General features: G+C 49.5%; 1 protein-coding gene across 1 annotated transcript in view; it reads right to left on the bottom strand.

The window, feature by feature from the left end:
• Window positions 1-23,167, bottom strand: part of GRK5 (G protein-coupled receptor kinase 5) — a 179,496-nt gene that overhangs the window by 130,002 nt on the left and 26,327 nt on the right. The window lies entirely within an intron of this gene.

Genomic DNA, 23,167 nt, shown 5'->3' with positions numbered 1-23,167 from the left:
TGTCAATCCTACAGAAAGGCAATGCATCTACGTGGCTTGGGTGGGTCAGAGGTGTGAATTACACACAGGATCACGTCTCCACATTGTCGATCACCCTTCCTGGGACAGTGTGAGGACACGGTCAGCAGTCGTTGGCTCTCCGGACCACAGCGTGGTGGACTGCGAGCTCTCTCGTGGGTCTGGCTGAACCGAGGCAGGTGTCTGTAACCCACGGACAGCACCTGGCTAGAGGATTCCAACTAAGCCGCCTTCTGGATCCATCCCCACCTAATTCTTCACTTGAGGGCGTTCAGGTTCAAACTTTGTTCACCCGATGAGGCTAAAACCTAGTCATGTGATCCAGAAGTTTAGCCAATAAATCGTAAATTTTCCCAAGTCACAAGGTCAAAAGATGGAAATATGGCCATCAGGGGATACCAATTTAATTTCTAATAAACTTCGAGTCCGAGCTAAATGATAAGTCTACATTATTACAATTATATGTGGGTCTTTCTTTTTCTTTCACTTCTCACTCATGCTCAGGCACAAATGAAGACAGGAAAGGAAGAAGCCCAAACACTAATAGTAGTTCGCGGACTTCACTTCTTGGAGAAAATTTTCTGTATTATGATCATGTCGCCTAAAAAAAATCATACGATAGTAACCTTTTTGCCAATATAAACTGGTACAGAAGTGACAAGTAGCATAATAACCTTGTGTAAATCTCGCGACAAGCCACAGGCCATTCATGGAAGAGCCCTAGATCAGAAGTTAAGACTCGATTTCAGGTCTCCGGTTGCCCTAACCAGCTGTGTGCTGTTAGGCCTTCCGCTCGCCCTCTCTGAGCCTTGGTTTTCTATATGTAAACGGAGGACCTCGCCCCCCCCCGCAAGTCCTTCCCGACCCTGACTCTGACAGTCCAGGACTCGCCTCGCCTCCTGTTGGAGTCTTCTACCCCACTCTGCGAGTGGCGCTGCTCACCTGTGACAAAGGTGACTTCAGGGGAACTAACAGCCTCCAAACCCCCTCTGATTGCACTTTAAAATCTCATCCTGCACAGCAAGGTCTGAGCCGCACGCCTTTCCGGCGAAAGCCCAAGCATGTTCCACCGCCGGGGCTAACCGTGCGTGAAACGGTGACCCAGCAAACAGAGGACGAAGGACACGAGACTTCCTTCGAGCCACAACAGGGGGATTCTCAAACCCCGCTGCAGTGTGGGGACAGCTGTGGACAATCGGATTCCTGTCGGCGTCTTTGGCGTCGCCCAGCAAGACAGTCCCCAAACCCCCGCAGGCCTTCTCTTCCCGTCTTATGGCGACGCTGAGTGCATAATACCCACTTTTACACATGCTCAGCCCTCTCCTCCAACAAATGCTGCATTTTTACTCCAGTGAGTAATTCCTGAATGCCTTCCAAAGGCACCCATCTAACTTCTTGGCATCTCGCTGGACTCGTCAGCCAGAAAGAGCTACAGCCAAAAGCACAGCATGCCGTGACTTTAAAACCATAGCAGCAAAAAAATAAATTCTGCCTTGAAGAATTCAGACTTGACCCCTGTTCCAAAGGTCATCGTTTATCACAGGAAATAAAGGGCTCGCCGTATGTTTTTCTTCCTCTGTATCAAATCGAGTCTCCTTCACAGGGAAGTTTAAATAAATGAATCACAAAACTGAAAGGACTGGCTGTCTCCAGGAAGTGGTACACGACCAGTGGCCACAGAGCCCGTCCCTAGTGGTCCTGGTCCATTCCCAACAGGTCAGAGGCAGGTCGCATTCACACAAGCAGCCAGGGCACTGCTTGGGGAAGAGACGCCAAAAATGCCTGTCAACTGGGCACCCTGTCATTTCAATCCGGGTGCTTGTCTGGGCTGTAACCTCAGCGACTGGAACCTCGCTCCCCACGCTGGGTGACGGTCACGCTGTGATAATGATCCCTGGAAAAGCTGCCGCCTGCTGAGTCTCACCAAACGTGCCAGTCACTGTGCTCCGGTGCCTACCCTGTTTCATCTTTCCCGAGCCCGGCTGCGGGGACCGTCACTAGCCCGCTTTACAGGACAGAAACTGGCAGCCTTAAGAAGCCAGCATGCGGCCGAACCGTAATTCAAATCCCAGACTCTTAACCACTTTGCAATATTGTTCTTTCCAAAAAATTTTACACTGAAAGGGTCTTTGCATTTCCACAGCAACTTCCTTGTAACAGCAGGGACCGGCGGCCCACAGAAGTCAGGAGACGGGTCCAAGACCATATGGAGGGTGCTGGAGTGGAGGCAGGACCCTTAGCACTGATGTTCTTGGGGCTGCAGCCAGCGCCTCGAGCCCACCAAGAGGGCGCCAGCTATGTTAAAGGATGCGAAGAGACAAAGAAACCTAACCCTGTAACTTCCTTCAACAGGCAAAAATACTCCCCTTGCCTCCGGCTGTAGGTATCAGTCTGGAGAGAAAAAGACTCAGCTGTGCTCTAGGAGGCATGACGGAGTCAGCGAAAGAAACCACCAGCCGGACCAGCCATATAATGAGACTTGCCCCGAGTCTCGCAGGTTCCTGACAACCCAGGCAGCCCTCTGCGATGCCGAGGCGGCACGCAGCACCCACGGGCTGATCGCCTTCTGAAGGAAGCAGAGATAAGTGCCTAACCTTGGACTTGGTCCTCACATCTCCTGCTCAAGCGCCTTGCCTCCGATATCGACGTGCGGCCCCACCTGAAACATGCACGACTTGCTGGCTCACGTTCCCCAGCCTTGTCAGGGTCACGCATCTCAAAGATAAATGTGGCTTGTGCTCCTGTGCCCCGGGGGAAACCACTGGCCTCCCGTGTAGCCAGGTCAGTGTTGTAATCTGAGCATGAGCCAGGGCCTGGGTCCCGCTCCTCAGCGGCATGGCTGGGTTGTAACCAGTCCCCAGTCAGATGCCAATGGTGCAACCAAGTTTCACTTCCAATCAAGTACCTCAGGGCTCTCTCATTTATGACATAAACCCAGCTCTAACTAGCTGACGAAGAATGGAACACATAGGACCGAGGAAAGGCTAGCCAAATGTCTCAGCAAAAGGTGATGGTGACATCCTTAAACCCCTGGCTATTAGAAGATAACACAGGAGAAAATCTAGATGACTTTAAGTTTGGTGGTGACATTTTAGATACAACACCAAAGGCATCATCCCTGAAAGAAATCATTGCAAAGCTGAATTTGATTAAAATTAAAATCTTCTGCTCTGCAAAAGACAATGTCAAGAACATGAGAAGACAACCCACAGACTGGGAGGAAATAGTTTAAAAAGACCCAGCTGATAAAGGACTGTTATCTGAAATACACGAAGAACTCTTAAAACTCAACAATAAGAAAACAAACAATTCAATTAGAAAACGGGCCAAAGACCTTAACAGATAGCTCATAAAAGAAGATATACAGATGGTAAACATATGAAAAGACGCTGTACGGCATAAATTATCAGGGAAATGCAAATTAAAACAATGAGTTACCACCACATAAATATTAGAATGGCCAAAATCCAGCACACTGACACCACCAAATGCTGGAGCGGATGAGGAGCAAGAGGAACTCTCATTCATTGCTGGTGGAAATGCAAAATGGTATGAACACTTTACAAGACAGTTTAACGGTCTCTTATAAAACCGCTCATACTCTTAACCATACGGTCCAGCAATCGCGCTCCCCGGTATTTACTCAGAGAAGTTAAAAACTTACGTCCACACAAAAACCTGCATATACATGTTTAGAGAACCTTTACTCACACTTGTCAAAAGCTGAAGGCACTAAGATGTCCTTCAGCGTCGAATGGATAAAGTGTGGCACATCCGGACAATGGAGCATCCGTCGGCACTGAAAAGAAACGAGCTATCGAGCCGCGAGAAGACACGGAGGAGCCTTAAATGCACGTTACTGGGAAGGAAGCCGTCTGAAAAGGCTACGCGCTGTATGCTCCCAACTACGTGGCACTCTGGAAGAGGCAAAACTGCGGAGACGGTAAAAAGGTCAGCGGTCGGAGAGGAGAGGGATGAATGAGCAGAGGGCAGAGGGTATTTAGGGCGGTGAAAATACAACGACACTGTATGGTGACGCATGAAACGATAATGACAGATACACGTCACTCCTGTCTAAACCAACAGAACTGACAACATCGAGAGTGAATCCGAGGTAAGCTCTGGGCTCTGGGTGACGTGTTAATGTGTGCTCATCGACTGTAAGAAGCGCACCACTCTGGCGGGGGGTGGGGGAGGGGTGGTGTGGATCATTGGGGAGCTTGTGCACGTTTGGGGGAGTGGTTATGTGGGAATTCCCTGTAGCGCCTTAATTCTGTTGTAAACCTAAAACTGCTCTGAAGAAAAGAGTCTTAAAAGAAAAAAACTAAATATATGGCTCAGCCACTTTCCCAACATCAAACAAACCCTAAAACCAGAGTCAGAAAGGAGATGGACCAATGGGGACAGAGCCTGGGGAAATTAGTCACGGCAGTGGCCCACCTGCACCTGCGGTCTGAGCTGCCAACACCTCGGGGACCCTGGACGGGCTTGAGGAAGCCTGGGGCTGGAGGACTGAGTCTGGCACCCCGCCTTCGACATCCATTAATGGCCGCCATGGAGTGCCCGTGGATGAATTTACTTAAAACCCTTTTTAAATGGTCGTGTGGAATCTGCACACTCTTGAGGGCACCCGCTCCTGTCATCTACAAGCTGCTGTACCAAGGCAGGAAGCAGAATCCCACGATGGAAGAGGCCACATCAAAGTCCCCTTCATGCCACTGGTGCCCACCGTGGCCCCCAGCATGACTGGTCTCCGAACAGGTGCCAGTGGGTGCATCTGAAACCACCTCCTTGAGTTTAGAGTGGACCCATCAAGGCCCCTTTCCAGAAATCCACATTCGGTGACCCATGACCATGACCCATGACCCTGTGTAATCTCCTTTCCAACTGGGCCTTTAAAACCGGTGAAGTGAACTCCAGTTTTGCCGTGCTCATGTTCCGAGGCACGGGGACTAGCATGCACACGGTATTGGGGGGCGTATTACCTCTGGTTCTGTGTAAAACTCCTGGGACGTCCAGCTGAGAAAGGACATCGAAGGCCATCAAAATGGACTGTGCATCCCCAGCCCATCCGGCCTCTGCTCGAACCCTTCCTGGAACAGGAAGCCACTCTCTCCAGGGCAGCTCAGGTCCCTCCGGAGTGGTCCTGCCTCTTGTCACTCCAGTTCTACGAGCTAGACCACACGCGACACAGATAAGCCGAACGTCTGACAGGGTCAGGCCTTGAGAGGTTAAAGGCTGTGATCACCTCCTCTGGTCCCCAGCCCCCTGCGCCAGTGTTTCCAACGCCCTTTCTAAGAACACCCATTCGGGTATGGCTCGCTGGTTGGTGCGCCCCCCTTCCACACGCTGGCTTTGTGCCGGGCTGACGTGAGCGCCTTACGAACACGGGTGCCGTTCATGTTCACGGTCCCCTGTGAAACAGAGGTTTTGCGTGCTCCACTTCAGACGGCAAACACTCAGAGAAGGCAGGCAGCATGTCCAAGGTCACACAGCTGGTAAGAGCAGGAGCCCAGGTGAAAGCCCAGGTCTGCCCCATTCGGCACCTGTGCTCTTGGCCACTGCGCACCCCATACCAGGCGGAGGTTCGGGGCAGCCTGAGCCCGATTAACAGAGCACCACAGCTACGTCCAGAAGGATCATGTCAGCCTGCAGGGATGGGCAGCTCGATTCTGCTTCTGGGTCAGGTGGGTCTGTAGGAAAGCCTCTGCAAGTAGGACCCCGAGGAGAGTCCGCAAAGCAGAGCCGAACAGACAAATAATGAGAGAGCCTGGCCCGCGTGGCACCGGGCTCGGCACCAGACGATTTCCGGATATTAACTCCTTCGAGCCTCCCAACAGCCCCACGGGGTGGGTACTGTGCTTACCGGTGCGAAAATACGCTCGCATCAGGTAAGTGACCTCCCCAACGTCACATGGCTAAGAAAAGCGTTGGGTTAGGGACTCATTCTCAGCTAACCTGGTTCTCAAACATGGGTTTCCCCTGACTAGTCAGAGGCCCGACATTCCCCTCCACCGAGGGACCAGCAACTGCACTTCCGCGCACGCGGGCGGCGTGGACGGTCTGGTCATTCACGAGCCGTGGACCCTCGAGTCTGCAGGCTGGAGGTGCTGGTGGCCCAGCTCAGCTGCGGGGTCCCGGCTCCAGCTCTCTCCTCGTCTCAGCTCTGTATATGCTAGACATCTACTTACTAGGGCCAGACAAAGAAGCCAACGCAGGCAAACAAAATCTGTAGGAAACACATTGTTTCAGCAAGTCACTAGGGCGGGAAACAATAGAAGGGAAAGGCCACGCAGAGATCTCCGTGAAAAGAGACCGCCTGGCACTTCCCAAGCCGGCAGCCTCTGCTTCTGCCGGCGGCCGAGGGGGATGAAAGAGCCTCCGAAGAGGGGAGGCCAGCGTCTGAGAGGCCAGGGGCCTCCGCGGCGCCTCTCTGAATGACCAGCGCCCCAAAGGGCGTGGAGGATGTGGCCGAACACGTGTGACCAGGGTGGGGCTTCCGGCCAACACTCCGTCCCTCACAGTGGTGTTGAAGGAGTCAGTTGGCACCTCCCCAGGGCACGCAGTCCTGTCCGAGGACACGAGCTTAGGAAAGGGCCTGTCTGCTATTCAGCGACTTCTGGGCGGGTGCTGTTATTATTAACAAAGATAAGATTACGACTAATAATACCACTCATGACGTTTAAATGCATTTTGTTCTATCAATGCTGCCTGGCTCTCTGAGGTAGGGGAAAGTTCAAATTCCACGTTTGTATTGCTCCAGAGGCCAAACACGCCAGTTCCTCAGAACACAGATAATTTCCAGACCTCTCATAAGAACTAAGTGATGTTTTCCATTTGACCTAGCAGGCCAGGAGCACGGCAGTTCGAGCTGCTGAAAGGAAAACGCCTGTTGTTTGACTTACAAAAACCATACTTAACTCTCAACTTCACATCTTGGAGGACACCTCTAAAAATCTCAGAGACACCCCACTCCAAAGCTAATTCACACATTCGCCCAGGGCGTGAAGGTCTGTGAGCCAGGCCGGTGCTGTGGCGTCGGCAGTGGGCAGCGCACACCGGGCATCTTATGGTCCAGTCGGGGAGGTGGACGGCACGCCAACAAATGTAGAATTACAAATTCTGATGCGTACTGGGAAAGCGGGAAACGAACGGGGGTCCGAGATTAGGGGTAACAGGGCTGGCAGCAGTCGGCAAAGGAGCCCAGCTACTCTGGACTGCGAATGAAGGCCTCCCTTAGGTGGGGCTTGAGCCAAACCCTGCAGGTCAGCGAGGAGCTGAATGGGTGAAAGGCAGGGCAGGGTGCAGCAGAGGGTCCAAGCAGTGGGAACGGCGGTTAGCAAGGCATATGCGAGGAACTCGGAGGAGGCCAGATGCCAGGAGCAGACAAGGCCGGGAACTGGCGCGAGCAGGGTGGGCAGGGGCAGAGCAAGGAAGGCCCCCTGCCTCCCGAAGGTCAACATCCCTGGCCTGGGGCCGGTACGCCTCCTCTGAGCCGGTTCTAAGGAAGAGGGCTGGGGAGCAGAATGCAGCGTCAGCCGGCCCTGAAGCCCTCCTCGGGGTTGATTGGAGTACGTGGAGTCTCAGCGCAGGGCCTGCCCACGGGGTCCATCCCTCCATAACCCGAGACCTCATGGCTCATTACACGGCCAGCAACGCATGGCTGTCGTGACCTCGAAGGCTCCCTGAGCACATGTTGGAGGGCCATGGGACCGGGGCCTCCGACACCCACCTGCGTCCATTCTTCCTTCTCACAGGAAGCAGGCCAGGACCATTGTCTATTGTTCTCAAGCGAGTCACACCAACTGGCAGAGAGAAGGCCATGGGTCATCGCGAGCACGGAGAAGGTGTCAGTTCTACAAACTTCCTGAGAAAAGTCCCTCTTTGTTTAGACATGATGCCGGCTTGCTTCTATATTTCCACTAGAGAACAAACAGACGCTTGGCCCGGAAGTGTGGAATGAGCCAAGTTATGATCCGCCAGTGACCCCACTTCTACCGTGAGAAGGAGCCAGAACCCCTCCCCCTCTGGAGGGTGGCCTCCAGGGCTGCCAGGTTCAGGCACCCTCTTTGTTATGATCTGCTCTCAAATCACCCTGGGAGTGAGGCCAGCTGGGGCCCGGGCTTGTACGACAATTAATGAGCCCCACCTTTGGGTCCAGCCCTGGAGACGGCCCAGTCAGCATTTTATAATAACCAAAGATACAGGCCAACTCCTCCCTTCGTCTTCTCTCTTCCATGTCCTGAGACGATGACAGTGAGGACAATGACGACCCCTGCGACTTGGCTCGCATGACAAAGGCACACACTCAGCATTTACCGTGCGCCGCCTTGAGTCCATGATTTAAATATCAACAGTTCCGTTATGATCCCACCTTACGGATGAAAACACAGAGGCTCGGAGAAACTAAATGAATTGCCAGAGGTCACAGTCTGCTTGGTAAAAGAGCTAGGATTCCCGCCCAGTGAAAGCAGCAAGGTGGGGGTCCACTTCGTGACGTGACGGGGCTGCACGCTCCCAGCGGGCCCTCGGACAGTCCCTCAGACAGGCCCATCGCTGCAACGCACATCGGGGTCTGCCCGGAGGCGGAGAGCAGCCGAGCTGGGACTCCCCCATAGCGAATCCACTTCTTAGCACAGAAAAACACCGAATCGGATTTCGTTTTTAAATAATCTATTTCTACCTAATTAACACAAAGCTTGTTTTGAGAGCTGACTTTGCTAATTCGATTCTCCCATCTGCTGCTTTAGACGTAGGTGAGATAAACAGCAAACACAGAGGACCCCTCCGTCTCCGAGCGCGAGCACGTGTGGGCTGGGGGGCGGGGAGGCCGGCGCACAGGACGGGGCGCGGTCAGCATCGGCTTTCTCTACTTCGTCCTCTGCCACCTGGTAATACACGACCAGCAGGTCCCAAACCCAGGCAGGCTTCTGAGAGGACATTCATTTGGGGATCGGCACAAAGGAGAGCACCTTGTCTTCTTCCCATGCTGCAGAAATTCAGTCGGCTTTTATTCATATAATATCCTCAGGAGACCCCATTTCCTGTGAGGCAGCCTCTAGGGTTTTAGACCTGACTGGGCTAGAGGGGTAGGGAGGACCCATTTTCTGATGCTCAAATAGCTTCCTTGGTCCCTTTCACTGTTTTTGTGGCTGAGCCAAGGCAAAGCTTCTAATCAATACCATAGCTTTGAAAACATTCCCAGCGGAACATCTAAAATGACCCCTTCATTTCGTGGAGGACAAAATTCAGGCCCCCAGAAGTAGTTGCTGGACCCACCTGCCAGAACCCAAGATGAGTCAGGTGCTTTTTTCTCTACACCACAATGGCACCTGCTAGGAGCAACAGGAAGAATCTCAGCTGGTTCTGCCGAACCGCTAAAAGACCATGCGCAGCCTTCCTCGGCAGGGGAGGGCCTCAGCCAGCTCCCTCACCCTCACCTCCCCTTCTGCCCATCTTCATATGTCAGTCAGAGGTGCCAATGATGTGCCTTCCTGGACAGGGATGGACACCTGACTCAAGAGACGCCCATTCCTTAGCTGGCTGGTTCCTGTAGCCTGGAGAGAACAGATGAACTCTCTGTCCAGGGATGCCCTCTGGGGCCACATGGTCCCAGGCTCAGCTCTCAGGGAACCTCTCCCTTCATGGGGCCTAGAGAGGAAACCAAAGTGGCCAGTCCGTGGGGACCACGTAGAGCAGATTCCAGGCCCAGACTTTGGCCCTGGGCAGGGGGGACTCGGCCTGAGCAGCCTCAGAGGCCTCCGCACACTGACTGCAGCTCAGAGGGCACTGGCCAGTAGCTCTAGACCAGGACTTGCAGAGCCCAGCATGTTCCTGGAGGACCCAGAATGTCTGCAAATATGTACATGCCTTTCTAGAAGGGGCACTCCTGGCTGCTAGCCCAGGTACTCCCATGCGGGAGAGAACCCCAAGTGTCTTAGTCAGCTTGGGCTGGCTGCCACAAAAAGTACCAAAGGATGGTAGAAGAGAGAGAGCGAGAGAGAGAGAGAAACAGAGAAAGAGAGAGAGAGAGAGAGAGAGAGAGAGAGAGAGAGAGAGAGAGAGAGAGAGAGAGAGAGAGAGAGAGAAAGGAAGGAGGGAGGGGAAAGGGGGAAAAAAGGTAGGATTCCATACTCAAATAATTTGGGGAAACCTAATTTATACAGTGAAAAAGATATATTTTATCCTCCTGCAGGACTTCTTAGAACCTTTGATATACGAAGGTGCATTGGCATATTCAAGAAGGAACTGTAAAAAAGCAATATTTTCCAACATATTTGACCATAGAGCCCTTTTCTCAGATATACCCGTTAACATTTCCTGCAATAGTGTTCCAAAGAACATTTGCAAAATGCAGATTTAGTCAAAACAAAATAGTTACAGAGGAAGAAACAACGCTCAGAAGAGTGCAGTCGCTTGCTAAAAGTCACAAAGCAAGTGGACCAGCGCCCGGCTCGAGCAAGAACCCTGGTTCCTTGACTCCCTGTCCAATGCTCCATCATCTCATTATGATGACTCCAAAAGGATTTTAATCAAGTGGCAAGGCAAAGTAATATTAAAACGAAGTTTAAAACATTCTTATAAGCTCTTCAGCAGGTACAGAATCGAATTTGGCTCTGACTTCAGAAATTCACTGAAGCCGCCATCAGACACCATGCTTGTGCGTCCCAATCCCAAGAGACAACTTCAGCCCTACCCCCTGGTGGGCCCCATCAGCTGCCAAGTGTCCCCACATGTGAGGGGGAACATCAGTAACTCACACACACACGTTTGACAACACCAAAAAAAGTATAGTGCAAATGTCAGAGTGAGTTACAGAATTAAAGTGAGCTTCTGAGAATAAACTAAAAATATGTCAAAGGTAGCTTCATAATAGAATCATAACCAACTGTTGATCATTGAGTCAGTTGTAACTTCATTGCTTCAAATGATGGAATTTCCAATTTTTGAAGCAGATGGAAAAAAAAAAGAGTTTAAGATTCAGAATCGGAATCATAAAGACTCTGAGGAATCAGGTAGTAATAGGCTTTAAAAAAAAAAAAAAACTGATCTCAAGAGAAGTGCTGTATCACAAAGTATGCTAGAGAGAAGAGGCCAAGGCCCCTTCCAGGCCCATGTTCCAGAACCATGCTGCCCAGTAGTCACTAGCCACTATATAAATTTAAATCTTAATTAATTAAAAGTAAACTAAATTAAAAATGCAGTTCCTTAGTGGCATTAGCCACGTTTCAAGTGCTTGATAGCCACATGGGACTAGTGGCTACTGTTTTGGACGACATAGATATAGAACATGTCCATCATTGCAGAAGGTTCTACTGGACAGCAGAGATACAGGGAATACTTCCATCATCACAGAGAATTCTACTGGACCACACTGCTCCGAACTCTGACTCACCCCCTCAGGGGTCACGGCCGACTAGCCCAGGCCAGGCCACCTGACACACGGACAGCAATGGATGGCCAGCGCGTCTCTGGGATGACCCGAACTGAAGGCTTTGCCCAACAGAAAGGCAGTGACTCACTCACCAACCAATTTCTCTCTTTGGGGAGTCTGAACTCAACAGAGTCAGTTAGCTGGCAGTGGGAAACACACTCGCAGAAATTAGGAAGCAGAGAAGGAATCCATAAGGAGACAGAGCAGAGGGAGCAGCTGGAAGGAAATGCGTATCACCTTCGCTGTCGCACATCGGCCTGACTCCCCAGAGCCCTGCTCCAGCGACTGTCTGCCGAAGCCAGCTCTCCTTGCACACAGGGTGGCCAGAAGTGCCAGGAAGCGAATGAGGCCTGGGCAACAGCCCTCGCTCCATGACTGAGGGAGACGGCTGATGGCTGGGATCCCCAACCCCCAGGTCCCAAACCAGTACCTGTCCATGGCCTGTTAGAAACCAGGCCACACAGCAGGAGGTGAGCGGCGGGCAAGCGGGTGACGCTTCATCTGTATCGGCAGCCGCTGCCCAGCGCCAGCATCACCGCCTCAGCCCCGCCTCAGGTCAGCAGGCATCAGGTTCCCGTAGGAGCGCCAGCCCTTGGTGCCAAAACGGTTGGGGAACTCTGGTGCATAGAACCCAGCCAGTGGACCCTGAGGTAGGAGAGGACTCAGGCATGCTTCCCAGAGTTCCCAGTGGGACAGAACAAGAGTTGCTCCAAACGGTAATCTGCGTGATGGTGCGTCTTTTATTGGCTTCCTTCCTTTATACCTTTTACATCTGCATTCTCCAGCTGCTGTTCCCTGGAATCACCTCCCAAATAAACCACTTACGCTCAAATCACTGCCTCAGAGTCTACTTCTGGGATAACCAAAACTAAAACAGGTAAACAGAGTAAGTCTTTGTTCCTTGCAACCGAACAAGCCAAGCACAGATAGGCTCTCATCAATTTTGGGGGCTGGAACGTAGTAAAAGATGAATAATGCTCGCACATCACTGGTGAGAACGCAGGATGCTCCAGCTCTTTGGGAAATGGCTTGGAAGTATCTTATAAAGGTAAACACACATCTAACACGTGACCCAGCAATCCCACTCCTTGATATTTACCCAAGGGAAATGAAAACTTATGTCCACACAAAAAGCTGTCTGTGAATGTTTATAGTGGCTTTATTCATAATCACCAAAAATTAGAAACGACCCAAATGTCCTTCGACTGGGGAATAGATGAACAAACAATGGAACACCACTTAGAAATAAAAGGAAACCAATGCACGGAGCAACACGATGAACCCAGACGCATTACGCTAAGTGAAAGGAGACAGGGTTAAAAGGCTGCGTTCTATGTGATTCCATTTATATGACGTTCTTGCAAAGACAAGACGTAGCAACAGAAACAAGTCAGTGGTTGCCGGGGGATGGGGGGAGGAGGAGGAGGGGACTATAAAGGAGTCTGGGGGAGTTTCAGGGGGTGGTGATAGTGTTCTTGGTTGTGGTAGTAGTTACGTGACTGTACATATTTGTTAAAATGTGCAGACCTACGCATTTCACAAACAAATAGGGAAAATAAAAGTCAGTAAAGGCAACACTCTAAGCTAGGGCCTCAAACATGCGCTTGGGCTAGTTGTGCCACAGCCCACCTTCGTCGTAGCCCAGGCGTGGCTGTAAATAAAGACTTGCACCCAAGTCAGTCAGGCAGTCCACCCCATCCACAGCATCCTCTCATCAATGGGTTCGGCCACTTTGCCCCAACACCCTTGAGATATGACCTACTGCCATTTCTAGGAGTGCCACCCTCGCTGCAGCATGCACCCAGAGAAGGTATATCAGATTTGGGGAGCTGGGGGGAGAAGACGTTCTCCTTCCCATTTCGGAATCACTGCTTTAGCTTCTCTTTAGGCTGCCTGGAAAATATGCCCGATAGAGCCGACCTACCAGGTAAGAGAGGATGTTAACCAAAGTTTCAGGTAGAGAAAGTAGAAATAACTCCCAAATACTCCCAGGAGGACTCGAGGAGCCATCGGGGGGCTGCGATTGAAGTTGAAATGAAAGGGCATCACCACCAGGTAAGTGCAGCACATACACACAGCGGAGTCTTATTTGTCTACAAAAAGGAATGCAGCACTCACTGGCACGAGCTACATCACGGACGGCCCCTGAAACTGTCATGCTGAGTAAAAGCAGCCAGACGCGAAGGGCCACATACTGTAGGGCCCGTGTGTGTGAAATGTCGGGTAAGGCAGATCCGTGGGGGAGAATGCAGACTGGAGGTGGCCAGGAGCTGCAGCGGGGACCAATGGGGAGTGCCTGCTCCTAGGTACAGGGTTTCTTGCGAAGGTAATCAAAGTGCCTAGGAATTAGATGGTCGCGCAATACTGTGAATGTACGAAAAGTCACCGAAATGTAGACTGCAAAATAGTATGTGAATTGTACATTTTATATGTGAACTATGTCTCGATTTAAAAAAAAAAAAAAAAAAGGAGGAAGAAAAGCGAGTGCTCAGTCAAAACGCTCGTTATGAAAGAAGGGGCGGGGTAGGGGTGCTGCGGCCCAGTACAGCACCCCCACCCCCACACGCCTCCACGCCCCACCCCGGGCCAACCTCGGGCAAGTTTCCTAAGTCCTCCGAATTCCAAGGAGCCTTTCCACGAAGAGCAGAGAGGGCCAGGAGGATGGAGAATGATGGAGAGGGGTAACCGGTGACCCCTAGAGTCAGGACTCCACTTCTGCTCAGACCCCCACGTATAGTTTCTTGTTCCCAGCTGTTTCCTCCATTAGATTGTAAGCCCCCTGGCGCACAAGGACCACGACTGCCTGGCTCGCTCTATCCCCCACACCTGGAATGATGCGCGACGGTCGAAGGTTTTGAATGAATAAAACCAGAGTGGAAAAACATATCGCATAAAACTTGTCACAATACACTCTCTGGGGACTACGGAAGGACAGAGCAGATGAGGCCCTTCCCGGACATGAAGGGACAGACCCCGAGGGCTAGCTGTGCAATGCGTGGGTCTTCTCTGCCTTTCGGTTTCCTCTTCCTTTAAAATTGGTCATTTGGCCAAGATGACCTTTTAGGCCTTGAGCTGGAGAAACTAAAACACTGTGATTCTGAAAGCATTTTTCAGAGGAGTTTAGAATTAAGAGAGTGCCATTTCAGGGGGGCGGTCACCAGCCTAGCGGTCCCTGTGCCTGGCTCATCCTCTCCGGCTGGGCTTTGGTTTGGTCTAAAGGCGAGAGTCAGAGGAGACGCATCAGCCTCATTGACTGAGGCATAATTTTTTCCATCAGGTGTCAGAGCATTCTGTCCTTTCTCCCTTTCCCCAGGGGACTCTCCAAAAAATGCTCCACATGAGCATCTGAAAATAAGTGTGCCCCATGAAAAAGCACGTACACACACACAGAGAGACACACATCCCTGGGGCAAAGAACCGACAAGAGCCAACACTGAACACCCTCCAGGCCCTCCTCCCCCAGGCAAAGCTCCAGAAGCTGTATCCGGGAGATGCTGCATTTTTCCAGAATTGTGTCATTATTCGCAAAGAAGTTCACTCTCAGGCCTCACATCTACCCGAGAGCTGGGCTGGGCTGCCCAAGCTACAGTGAAGGAAGAGCTGTACGCTCACACCACTTATACGGTGGGCCGCCAGACGATCTGGGGGCGTGCAGGGGATGGAGCCCCAGCCGCCGGTCCAGCCCTCCACGCACACAGGGGGACCGGCCATGCTGGGATTGGACTCAGGCAACTGAGGGCGTAAAATAGAGCAGTTGCATCAAGGGGTTTGAGCCTCTGGTGGAGGGGGGCACGAAGCTTGTCCCTCCTCTCCACGGTCCTCCCTACAGGCAGGAGGCAGGCGGCTGTGGAGACCACCGAGCCGGGAGAAGTAAACACCAGCAACCTGGCGTGATTTGTTTCCCGATGCGACTCTGAGCCTGGCGTAGTGGAGGGTGGCTCCAGCCCCTCATGCTCTTCCTTAGAATTTGAAGAGTCCGTCGGGGCCACCGCACTCTCCATAGGCCCCCGGACTTGAATGCAGAGGAGAAGTGGGTGGGGCGGACACCACTGTCTCAGCCCCGGGATGTCACCGTTGAGCCACATGGCAGCAGCAACCCCTCCCCCACGGGTCAGGACAGCCAGGGTTTGAAACCAGCCTGAAGCGATGGGGGACAGCATCAAGGAAAGCCAGTGTGTGACAGGGCCTTTGCAGGCCACACTGACCATGACCCTTGCCCTCCAGTGTCTGTCACTTTCTCCAAGAACGCCTGGCCTTTTGGAGACCTGATTTACTGGCCCCGGGGGAGAAGGATGACTTACTTGACAAATAAATCTGGGTAAGTTCCAAAGTTCAAACCTTCAGCCACGGCCTCATCTCTTAATTTGTTTAGGGAAGAGGAATGCTACTTATTGGGGCTTCTTCTAAGACCCCATAAACATACAGCAAAACCAGTGAATGACCCCAAGCCCCAGACACGGCCACCCTGATCAGGAACGCACCACTTTAAAAGCAAACTCAGGAAGGCCACGGCTTCCATCTTAGCAATACCAGCTTTGCCTATAAGCCAAGAAAAAACAAATGTAGAAAGTTCTAGTTGAAGAGTGGCTTTATGGGAAACATGAGGACCAAAAGAAGGGCACTATTTACCCAAGGTCACACTGCTTACCTGGGGCAGAACAGAAACCTCATTGGAGCCTTGAGACCCTGAGTGGAGCGCCCTTCCCCCACGTCCCCAATGTAGCCCAGTGCACCGAGTCTCAGCTCACTGGGGGTGATGGAGCCACGTGCCCTGGAGAGAGACACTCCTGGAGCCTCCCACTCCCCGGCCCTGGGAGAGGGCTGCACTCCTGCTCACTGCGAGCCCATGCACTGGGCACCAGCAGAGCCTCTGCAGGGAACTTTGCCATCTCCACCCTTCAGGTTCCAAAATGGGAAAGAGCAGGACAGCTCTCTGCCCATCACAAGTCTGGGCTGCCCGGGGGTCGAAGTATGGTGACAATTAGCTGCCCATGCCACCAGGACCAGAGGATGGGGCTGCCAGGCTCTACCCCACACCGACCCAATGCTTTCCCTTCAACACACCTGTCTCCAGGATGCTCTCACTACTCACACACCTGCTCACCAGTGCAGACCAGCTGCGACAGGGACTGCCGGAGAGAGTGTTTGCTGCACTCTAAGCAATAAGCCTTATTTCGGTTACCTGGGCCTGGATTGAGCTTGGCACACCTATCCGGATATAGCAATATCTCAAGGCAATGAAGGTGGCATGAAAAAAAAAAAACAACTACAAATCTCCCATTCACGAAAGAGCTATGACTGGGAGATGCATTAGGCAAAGGAGCAGGGTGCAAGTTCAAGACCACCAAGAGCGAGGGCGGTGGTCCTAAGCTGGGGCTGATGCTGCCTCCAGGGGACATCTGGCAATATCTGCAGATGTGTCTGTTTGTCATAACTACAGGGATGCTACTGGCATCCAGTGGGCGGAGGCCAGGGATACCGCTAAACATCCTGCAAAGCACAAGATAGTCCCCACTACAAAGAATTATCCAGCCCCAGATGTCGACAGTGTCAAAGCTTGCAAACACAGCTTCAGGTACACACCTTCTAGAAAGTTTTTAATTTAATTTTCTTTCCTCCAGACTCCTTTCATCATTGTGCTATAAGATAGTAAAAAAAAAAAAAATAAGATGGAAGTATGACGATCACCACTTCCAATAAATGCTCACAGCCTGTCAGAATGGGAAGCTTTGGCTTTGAGTCCATTACAATGACTGTTAGTAACTGGGCTGCAGAAAGGAAGACCAACCTTTGGGAAAGTAAGTCACAGTAAAGAAAGGCTTAAGAAGGAGATGTGAGCATGTTCTTAAAAAGTTTAAGCATCACCAAAAGGCGTTGGTGATGCCATAAGCATTTGATTAAATAAAAAGCACTCTTCCGGGGTCTTTCGGATATAACGGATTTCTTGTTTGAACATGGTTTTAATCAGGGGATCATGGCTCTTTGTTCAGGAAACTGTGAAATGTTTCACATTCCTCGTAGAAAACTACTGTCTGTGTAAGATCCCCATTTTTAAATTTTGGGGCCAGCAGCGTTTTGTTGTTGTTTCTTAATGTGAGAAAAAAAAGTGAGGGGAAGAAAGAATGCAAATGTTCGTCATCGAAAACACACACAAAACCAGAAACATTTTTTCCCTCATGCACAAGGTCAAGAATATCTGGGTAAATTTGTTTCATGTTTTGCATATGCGCTAATGGAACATGAGCAATGCTATTGCAAAGGCCCTTGACGGGAGCACAGAGAGAGGCCTAAAAATAGGCATTTCACCCAAAGGAGGGTTATCTATTAGAACTGCATCGTTCTCGGCATGACTGAGCCGCACAGACTATGACATTGGGGCCTGCAGTATATAGTAACATACGCTATTACAAATTCTCTCCACTTAGAAGGAGAGGCGATGAAGTCGGCCATGACTGAGCCACGCCCTTCACCCTTCGCTTCGAATTTTTCAGGGAGCTCTTCTTACCCACTTACCGAGACGCCAGTGATGAAAAACGAGGCTAGAAGATGCAACGTGGCTGCCATCTCCTTATCCCTTCCTGGAAGGAGGGGAGTGGAGTCCCCCACCATGGGGTTCAAACCGTGCTTCTGCATTATTAGCTTCAGGACCTTGAGCAAGGTATTTAATTTCTCTGAGCCTTCAGTTTCTTTCTTTCTTTTTTTATTTTTTTATCGAACTCATTAGGGTGACATTGATTAACAAAATTACATAGGTTTCAAGTGTGCAATTCAATAATCATCATGTATGTTTTGCTTTGTGTTCACCACCCAGTGTTCGATTTCCTTCCGTCACCATGTATTTGACCCTCTCACATACGTCCCCCTCCCCGAGCTCTCAGTTTCTTCATCTGTAAATAGAGGTGGTTGCGGAAACTGAAAATGAGAATTTACAGGTCAAGGGCTCAGCGCAGAAGAGGCCCTCGCTCGGCAAAGGGTGAGCATGCGCTGATTGGAGACCGCGCTGCAGGGGGAGTCGAGGCGGAGGTCTGGGCACAGTGCTGAGAGGGGCGGTTCTGCCTCTGAAGAGCCTGTATGGAGTCCATCAGGACCCCGCACTTCTCAGAATGTTATCTACCCCGCGAGTCCCTTACAGCGCTGCCAAGAATGTGGGAAAGCAGAGGCTTCATTAATGGGAGCAAAACCTGGTGAAGTCGCTCTGGAGGGCATTTTGGTAGATCTTATCAACACACTCTTCACCATCAAATCCACTTCTGGGCGTGTCTGTGACAGCCTTACACATGTGTGCACAGAGTTATGACCATAATAACAGTGATCCAATAATAGCAGCCAAGCTTTATGGAGCATTTTAAAAGTTCTAAGTGTTTGACATATAATTTATATGTGTACTTTTTATATGTAATACATCTTATATATTCTACATGAGATATTTACACGATATATGTATTAAGTAACTTAACCCAGCAAAATAGGTATTATTATGACCTCCATTTTACAGAAAAGAAAGCTGAGACATGAGAGATTAGTAACTTGCCCTAGGTCAGGGGTCAGTAAATGTTTTCTATAAAAGGCCAGATGGTAAATATTTTAGGTGGGCCAGATGGTCTCTGTCACAACTACTCAACTCTGCTGAAAACTGCCCTCAGACGATAGGTAAACAAATGAGCCTGGCTATGTTCCAACAAACTTTATTTATGGATACAGAATTTTGAATGTCACAGAATTTTCACATATCAGGACATATTATCTTTTGATTTTTTTCAACCGTTTAAAAATAAAATCATTCTTGGCTCACGGGCCATGTCAAAACACCAGGAGGGTGGCTTTGGCCTGAGGGCTGTAGTGTGCCAAGCCCTGCCCTAGGTCGTCGGCAAACTCCTGATTCGAGGCCAGTCTAGCTTCAGAAGGCGCATTCATGATCTCTCCCTATCACTACTTCACTTAATAGCAAAAGGAACAAGTAGGGAAATGTTTCAAGAAACTACAGTTTCATATTATGGAATGCTAGGCAGCATTAAAAAAAATCATGCACACACATACTGACCAGAAGCACCCCCGGACATGTTAAGTGAAAAAAAAGCAAGTTGTGCATCAATACGTACATCATTGCTATGTATTAAAGACAAAACTAATTATATCTCTGTGTGTTTACATACTTGCTCGTGGACATATAAACAGTCAACATAAGAAAAAGATGTAGAGAGAAGAGCAGGGGGCGTTAGCGGCCAAGGAAGGGCAGTGGGTGGTGGCGGTGAGGGCCTCGCGAGCTTTCCGGGGCATGTATGCTGCCCTCTAATCTGAACCTTTTACATCCCAAATGCATCCTCCTAGTATTTGTATAATAAAAGAAAAAATATTGAGGTCCTAGTTACAAGGCCCCACTTGCCAACATACTTTGCGCACTCTGAGCAGTTTCCATGTACCCTGATCTAAACAAAAGCTGGTTACAATTAATTACGGCCGGCCCGGACAAAGACATTCTTTCCAGAGGGAAAAACAAACAAGCAAACAAAGGTGGCATAAACTACAGTAAGTAAGCACAGCTAGTCTCTCTGGCACTACTAACGTGATTTCTTTTTAATTGCATATGTGCATAAGCCAGCCCTCTGTAGGTACCGTTAGCCTTCAAACCAAGGATGTCAGCTGTAAACAAAGACTTCAAGGTTTTCAGCTGGTGGGTGCTATTCCAGGCGTAGCTTTCTTGCCTGCAGAAACTTTAATTTCTGAAGTTATTTTGGTTTGCTCCTCTGGCACGAGTACAGCTGAACGGGAAATCATTGATTGGGGAAATGAGATTTCCCTCAGTGCCAATTTTTAAATCCGGCCTCCAGGTCATCTTATTTTTTTGGATGCTTCCCACAGTCACATTTTTTGTTTGTTTTACATGAAAGAGCACATTCCCTTTCCCCAAGCCAGGTTTACCATTTTCCATTGCTCTTATTAAATGCGTCTTATTCAAATGGAATGTCCTCAGAGTTTCCGCCTTCCACAGGCCTGGGTAAGAGGCCCAGGACGGACAGTCATACAGACCCCACGCCCCAGAGGCTGCCTCTGTGTGAGCCATATAATCACATCTGCAGAAAATGTGAGGGTCAAAAAACCCACCTGTAACCCCAGGACCCCAGACTCATTCTCAGATCTGGCAGAGACCCCAATGAGGCCTTCGGCCAGGTCCTCTGTGCCCATTAAAACAGCATCTGGCTGAAGCAGCATCTGCAAAAATGCAAATCCGTTAAGGAGATGGTCCTTCTTGGGTGGCATCAGACCTGTGAGTGCCTTCTGTTGACCGAACAATGAATGTTTTCAACCCCAAGCAACACCTGGTTCAGGGGTACAGAGGGGAGCTTTAAACCTCAACCAGGCATGCCACGCTACTCCCAAATCCGTGATGTGATTGTACGCGTTGCCAAAACTGGCAAGACAAAGCTGTCCTAGCCAGTGTTTGAACCCAGCCGGCCGTCCCATTGTGGCCACCAGATGCCACCTCTTTGATGTGGCCATGACCGACGTTCTCACTGATTAATTTGTGATGGAACATTACCTTCCCCCTTTGGACAGGCCAATGCTACTTCTTTGCTCTAGGGATGGGATCAATTTTATGTTTTCAAAATGCTCCCACTGCATTAGGAACAAAAAATAAACTGTTTAAAATTTAGTGTATATACATATAGTGTGTGTGTGTGTGTGTGTGTGTTTAAAAAAATAACATGAAATCTATCCTCTTAATGAATTTTGAAGTGTACAATACCATATTGTTAATTTCAGGCACGATTTTGTGCAGCAGAATGCTAGAACTTTCTCATTTTGCGTAAGTGAAACTTTATACCAGTTGAACAGCCACTCCCCTCTTCCTTCCTCCTCCCAGCTCCACTTTCTGTTTCTATGAATTTGACTACTCTAGATGCCTCATGTAAGTGGAATCATATAGTGTTTGTCTTTCTGGGACTGGCTTATTCACTTAGCATAATGTCCTCAAGATTCATAGATGTTGGTGCATGTGGCAGGATTCCCTTCTTTTTAAAGGCTGAATAGTATTCTACTGCATGTAGACCCACCATTTCTTTATCCATTCACCATCGAAGAACATGTAGGTTGTTCTATCTCTTGGTTCTTGTGAATAGTGCTGTAATGAACATGGAAGTACAAATAGCTCTTCAAGATCCTGATTTCAATTCTTTTGGATAAATACCCAAAATGATTGCCAGATCATATAGTAGTTCTAGTTTCGATTTTTGAAAGCCCCTCCATACTGTTCCATAACAACTGCGCCATTTTACATTCCCACCAGCAGTGCTCAGAAGTTCTCATTCCTCCACATCCTCACAAATACTTGTTATCTTCTTTTTATAAAGGCCATCCTAACGGGTGTGAAGTGATGTCTCACCGTGGTTTTGATTTGCATTTCCCAGATGGTTAGTGATGTTCAGCATCTTTTCAGGTACCTGTTGGCCATTTGTCTGTCTTCTTAGGTGACATGTCTATCAAAGTCCATGTCCATTTTTCAATTGGGTTGTTTGGTATTTAGCTATTGAGTTGCAGAAGTTCCTTATATATTTTGGATCTTAATCCCTTATCGGGTATATGGTTTGCAAATATACAGAGTACTTTAGAGCAGTGTCTCATGGCCTATTTGAATGTAAAACTTTCACATAGCTTTATCAGGGCTTGGCAAGATAATGCCTGTGGGCTAAATCTGGCCCAACACCTGTTAAAAATAAAGTTTTATTGACACACAGCCTCGTCATTTGTTTAGGTATAGACTGTGGCTGCTTTCAAGCTGCAATGGTAGAGAGTTCAGTAGTTGCAACAGAGACCATGTGGCTCACAAGCCTAAAATATTTACTATCTGCCCTTTACAGAAAAAGTTTGCTAAACCCTGGTATATAGGATCAAGGCTTAAAAGCATATATCTATTTTGGCTCCAATCATAATGTGACATAAAGGACAATTCTGAATCAGATAAATGCTCTTTTGAACACTATAATTATTGTCACTGGAAACAACTTTAAAATCCATGCTCTTACCACCCAGGCACATCAGGCACTGCGGAGCCTCTGGTCCTCCCAGGAGGGCCCTTATTCCTACATGGTTGGGGGAACAGTCGTGGTTTTCAGTTGCCTGGCACTTTTCCTGCACTTCTTCCCTAACAGCCAGTCCACATGACCCCACCGTCCTTCTCTCCAACTCCAGCCACAAAACAGGCAAGTGACGGCAAGTGATATGTCATCAAAAAGAGTTATTTTCAGGCCTTTTCTGCTGGTTTTCAGAAAAGATGCTCTCTTTGCACTGGAGTGGCTAAGAGAGCTGCTATAGGACCTCCTACCAGCCAAGAATAAAGCCAGGGAGAGACAAGCAGAGAGACCAGCAGAAAGAACCCCGGAAACACTGTTTGAATCCTTTCAGATATCTACAAGTACTCCGAGACTCCCAGACACATGAGGCTATAAATTCTCATTTTTTCTTTAAGCTAGTTAGATTTGCAATTCTGTCACATGCTACCAGAGAATTTCCAACTATTGTGGTCATGATCTTTTCACCTTCTACTCCTTGCATTTAAGAGCTCATATATTATTCTTCGTGTTTCTATATTATCTCAATAATTTTCATCTTTAATAGGTATCTAACCCATTAGATGACCCAAACCACTACTGGCACAAGTACAGACCTCACTGGGTGCCATAACCTGACTTGGCAAACCTTTTGTGCAGCAGACACTAC

This window comes from Rousettus aegyptiacus, unplaced genomic scaffold, assembly GCF_014176215.1.
Source record: "Rousettus aegyptiacus isolate mRouAeg1 unplaced genomic scaffold, mRouAeg1.p scaffold_m13_p_6, whole genome shotgun sequence".
NCBI classification, from domain to species: domain Eukaryota; kingdom Metazoa; phylum Chordata; class Mammalia; order Chiroptera; family Pteropodidae; genus Rousettus; species Rousettus aegyptiacus.
This window is presented reverse-complemented; position numbering and strand designations above follow the sequence as displayed.